The 5,994-nt window shown below is 35.8% G+C and overlaps 1 long non-coding RNA gene across 1 annotated transcript; it reads left to right on the forward strand.

The window, feature by feature from the left end:
- Positions 1-7: 7 nt before the first annotated feature.
- Positions 8-4,944, forward strand: LOC124890562. Its single transcript, XR_007049219.1, has 2 exons — positions 8-3,652; positions 3,785-4,944. It is a non-coding gene; the product is annotated as an uncharacterized LOC124890562 (long non-coding RNA).
- Positions 4,945-5,994: the final 1,050 nt, after the last annotated feature.

Genomic DNA, 5,994 nt, shown 5'->3' on the forward strand with positions numbered 1-5,994 from the left:
GCGCACGATAGCAAGGTAGCTAACGTATGCATATACTGAGGAATGGCCCCTCGACGTACTACGACAATAGTCACCTCGATGAGTGGAATACAAAAGCAACTAGCACCTTTAACATTTGGAAACTTCCTACCTCACTTAATTCAATCTATTTGTGAGGATAAAGAGCTAGAGTCAAAAATGGAGATACGCCCTGACCCAGCTGGGAAGAGAATTTCTAGGAGACTAGAGGATTCGCAATTCCCTCGGCGTCTCTAAATCTTTTAAGCTGGTACTTCAGCTTATACGATTCCAGACGTATCTGGTACATCGAATCAAGGGATACCGATGGGGAAATCAAAAAAGAAGGTAGAAATGGAGAAGGAGCAACGCATGCACGGAATCGCAGCTCCCAAATGGGCTAACCTCTTACCTATATTCCCTCATCGACGAAGGGAGAGAAGATAGTAGTGGAAATTGATGATGAGGCCATTTACGAACAGATAAATTACTGGAGCACAACGCTGATTCGATATGTTCTGGGAGATTCCCCTTTCTTCAAAATAATGGAAGACTATATTGCTCATGTATGAAAGTTTGTCACTAAACCACATGTATTGTATCGTGATGATGGATACTCTATTTTCAAATTTGCGTCTATAGCAGATAGAGAACTAGTGATGCAATAAGGCCCATATACGTACAAAAATTGCCTATTGATATTGAGGAATTGTGCCTTAGATTTTGAGTTCAATCCTGAATGTTTAAACAAAATTCTACTGTCGGCAAAATTTCCCGGCCTCCCGCTTGGATACTGGTCAAAGAAGGCACTGAGAAAACCAGCAAACATTGTGGGAAAACCAATGTATACAGATAAATGCACTGCTGCAATGGAGCAAATTTCTTATGCCAGAGTTTTAGTCGAAGTGGATATCAGCCACCTCCTTCCTAAGCTGGTGAAATTGAACACCCTAACAAGGGTCATACAACAGGAAATAACATATGACTGAATCCCTAAATTCTGTGCAGACTGCAATATTTATGGGCATACAGGTGATGAATGTCCACATAAGAAGATGCATATGCAAGTGAATAAGCCAGAAGCCCAACGACAACAACGAAGAAGGAGAAGGAATAGAAAGCGTAGGGTGATAGTCCAGAGACGGGAAACTAAGAAGGATGCATACCCTGACCCTGTAGCACCCTAGATACCCCCAAATAAAACAAAAAATTAGGAAGGTTCAAAAGAACAAAGAGGGGAGCAAAGGAAAAATTCACAGTAAGAGATCAATTCTGATCTGCTCACAACACAGGCCCCTATAGTTGTTGAGATGGTTCAAAGAACATAGAGAAAAGGGAAGGAGGTCGAAATAGACAAAGAAGAGTTTAGTACTGGAGATGGGATTCAGTTCTAACCACCATGATTGTGTGCTCATAGAATATAAGAGGGCTGAACAGGCCTTTTAAACAGAAAGAGCTGAAACTCTTTCTGAGAAAGAATAATGTAGCAGTAATGGGGGTAATTGAAACCAGAGTTTAGTAGCATAATGTTGCTAGAATAAAGGCTAATATAGCCAAAGACTGGACCACGCATTACAACTACTGTGAGGCCACAAATGGGAGAATTTGGCTGTTGGGGAAACAACATATACAGGTGCAGATGTTAGAGATGGGAGCACAATATATCCACAACCAAGTAAATAATGTCAATACCAATACCTCCTTTTTACTAATGATAATATATGCTAGTAATGAACTGGGTAAGATACAAGAACTATGGAGAAAACTTACAAGTTTAAAACTAAGGTCCAAAGGGAGTGTTTAGTGATAGGGGATTTCAACACCGTCTTGAGTTCTAAAGATAGGATTGGAGATCCAGTGACTCAACAAGAGGTGCAAGGATTCAAAGACTTAGTTGAAACAAATCTATTTACTCCCTTAAAATCCACAGGGAGTCATTTCACATGGTGTAATAAACAGGTGGACACTGATAGAGTTTATAGTAAAATAGATTGAGCATTTAGGAACTATTGGTGGCTGTAGAGATATGGCTACATAGATACAAACTATATGCTACTAGGAGTATCTGACCACTCTTCTATACCGATAAATTGCCAGGGTATAACTCCAAAAGCTTTGCATCCTAAACCCTTCAAACTATATACCACAGTAATGATCCATCCAGAGTTCAGGAAAAAGGTGAGAGAGGCATGGTCCATTGTGATCCAGGGTGATTCTATGAAGGTTCTTTGAGGGAAAACTAAGATCTATAAAAGTATCTATGAAGGAGATCAATATGTGTTATGCTGCTTATCAACAAAAGTTGGAGAATGCTAGACAAAGCTTGGAAAGAGATCAAGCTGGAATTGCTGTAAACCCAAGGAACTCATCACTATTTGACCAGGAAAAATAGGCTATGGCTGAGGTTGAAAAATAAAGTACCATAGAGAAACAAGTGTATAGACAAAAATCTAGAGCTACATGGATCAAATGTGGAGACTCAAATATGAAATATTTCCATGCTCAATGGAAAATTAGATCTAGAGCAAATGCTATTAAGTCAATTCACCATGATGCAGGTACAAATCTGACTGATCCTGAAGATATTGAAGCAGAGTTCATCACTTTTCTTCCAACCTTATGGGACAGGAGGGGGATGTACACCCTTGGCCAGATGCAGAGATAGTGCAAAGGGGGTATTGCCTAACCAGAGAGCAACAAATACTGCTGATTCAACAGGTAACAATTGAGGAAGTACAGACAATAATCAAATTGATGCCAAAGGAGAAAGCCCCAGGTGTAGATATGTTCCAAATTGAATTCTTCACCACATGCTGGGATGAGGTACAAGATGATTTGTTGAATGTTGGTTTTTATTTCTTCAACACAAATGAGTTAGGAAATGGAGTCAACTGTGCAGCTGTAACCTTGGTCCCTAAAACTAATGCCCCTACTTATATAAAAGATTATAGGCCAATTGTTTGTTGCACCACTGTCTATAAGATCATCACCAAAGTGCTTACTGGTAGATTAAAAAAAGTAATTGGTGAACTGATAGGAGAAGCTCAATCTGCATTTATCGAGTTAAGAACAATAGCTAATAATATTCTATTTGTGCATGAGTTATTTAATGGTTACAACAGAAAAGGTATTTCCCCAAGATGTGTTCTTAAAATAGACATTAGAAAGGCTTATGATTCCTTAGATTGGGCTTTTCTAAAGAGATTGATGATAGAGCTACGTTTTCCTTGCAAATTTGTGGGGTAGATCATGTCATGTATAAACTCTGTCTCCTACTCCTTGACTATAAATTGAGGCTTAACAAAACCATTCAAAGGTAAAAGAGACATTAGACAGGGAGATATAATGTCTCTAAATCTTTTTTTTATTGCAATGGAATACCTAAGTAGAGTGCTTAAAAAACTAGCAAAGCATAAGGAGTTCTAATTTTACCTTAGATGCAAGAAAGTAAGGGCAATTCATGTGTGTTTTGCTGATAATTTGTTGCTATTCTGTAAGGTTGATTTAAGCTCTATTAGACTAATGAACCAGGCCTTCATAAAATTTTCCCAAGAATCAGGGCTGCAGGTTAATATTGACAAAAATTCTCTATTCCTGGATGGAGTTACTAAATAGATGAAAAGAGAAATACTATAAGAAATAGCCTATTGTGAAGGTATGTTCCTCTTTAAATACTTATGGATTCCCATTGCTGCAAGGAAGCTATCCATAGCATTATGCTGGCAACTGGTTGAAAAGATCACAACAAGTATAACATGCTGGTCTGCTAAATTCTTAAACTATGCAGGAAGGCTACAATTGATAAAAGCAGTGATATTTGGAATGCAATCTTACTAGGCTCAAGACTTCCTGATCCCTAAAAAGGTGTTGAAGTGTATAGAGACAATCTACAGATCTTATTTATGGACAGGGCAAGCGGCGGTATCAAAAAAGGCATTAGTTTCCTGGGAAAAGGTAAACCTTCCCCAGTCAACCGGTGGTCTAAATATGTTAAACTTGATCATGTGGAATAACGCTGCTATTAAAAAGCACCTATAGGCACTAGCACGAAAGAAAGACTATTTGTGGATAAAGTAGCTACACAGTTTATACATAAAATAACAGACTCTGGACCATATGTCCCACGAATATTTCTTGGGTGCTACGGAAGAGAATGAATGTAAGGAAACTGGTAATGGAAATACAAATAGTGTAGAGGGACTTGTTGAGTGGGCTGCAAAAGTTACAGAAGGGAGAGAAGTTTCGCATAAAAAAAATCTATTTGCGGCTGTTACCTCAATATCTAAAAGCACCTTGGCAAAAGCTGATCCTGCATCCTAATATGCAACCTAGCCTTAAGTTTTAACTTATGGCTATCCCTACAAAAGAGATTGGCAACAGTGGACAGGCTGATAAAGATAGGGATAAAGGTTCCCTAAATCTGTGTCTTCTGTTGACTAGCTGATGAGGTCTTTGAACATCTGTTCTTTGCTTGTAGCATCATAAAAGGAATATGAAGAATAATACTCACATGGCTGGGACAGAATAGAAGTATGGGAAACTGGGAGACAGAGATAGAATGGCTCTTGAAAGGCATGAAACAGACTCCTGACCTCTGGGAATTAACTGCAGTTGGTTTCAGCATGATGATGTGGTTCTAGAAGGAGAGCTACTCAAGTGACAGAATTTGTAGAGATATTACAATTCATATACACACAAGAGGGGTCCAAGTTACAAGATGGCAGAAGCGATTAAAGTCTATAAACTCATATCCCTAATGCTTTTTTTTATTGATTAGGAAGTAGACTCAAATGTAAAAAGTATTGTACGTATATGGTATAGGACAGAATAGAGAGGGTGATTGGTCAGTAATCACCATGCTTTGTAAGGAACTATACTTTTTGATGAAATGAAACTACAATTTACCCAAAAAAAAAAAAAATGTATAACATGATTATTATCTCGTGCTATTAAACTTTTTCACTTTCTCACCTTATTTATTGCACTTTTTATTATTTAATTTATCAATTCTTCTTCTTAAAAAAAAAAAAAATTATTCCCACTTTCCAGATTTAAAAGTACTTTCATGGCAATATATATATATATATATATATATATATATATATATATAAGAAGGTTGCAAGAATGTTGATGTGGCATCTTTCAATGACTTCTGTTTGTATTTTTCTTTTTCTTTTTCTTTCTATTTTGACATTTTTCTCTCTTTTTGGATTAATTTCTACTACAATCTAAATGAATTATCAATAAAAGTTCAATTAAATAATTCAATGCAAAAAAGTCGAGAAATAAAAAGAAGAAGTTGAATCAACCCACGTTACATAGTACACCCCTTAATGCTAAATTAAATTTTTTGCAATAAAACACCATTAATTACAATAAAGAAATATACTTAATATTCATTCAATTATATTTATTCAAATATTCATGTTATGTTACTAATTCTTTTTATTATTATAAATATTAAAGCAAGTGTTCTCCTTCATATCACCGGCCTTTTCCATTACATAATTTCCCTTCTCAATTCTTCTTTGATTTCTTATTTTCTCTTTTTTGTCAGAAGCTTTTTTGATAAAAAGTTTCGTTCTTTCTTCTCTTTTTTTCATTGTTGATGTTTTAGCAAGGTATAAACTTTACATATAATTTTGACATTCAAATTTTTATTTGTTAGGAAGTGGGAGAGGCAACATATATATAGCCTTATTCATGTAAAATATTCATCAGATTAATCCAAATTCGAAGATTATGCTATCATTAGCAATACATCAATATACATATATATGCATCAAAAGAAGTACTGCATGACATATGCAAGAGTGACGATCCATTAACTACTTGAAACTTCTAGTGGTAAAATATATATATGCTTACAATAAAATATATGTTATATTTACATTATTATATTAAAGTGTGAGTGATCTTTGAGAAGTAATTTGAACTTTTTGCAATTTATTAAAAATCTTCGCAATAGATAAAATCATCTAATTTTGAATAATCAAC

The sequence above is a fragment of the Capsicum annuum genome, unplaced genomic scaffold (assembly GCF_002878395.1).
Source record: "Capsicum annuum cultivar UCD-10X-F1 unplaced genomic scaffold, UCD10Xv1.1 ctg2014, whole genome shotgun sequence".
In the NCBI taxonomy this organism is placed as follows: Eukaryota; Viridiplantae; Streptophyta; class Magnoliopsida; order Solanales; family Solanaceae; genus Capsicum; species Capsicum annuum.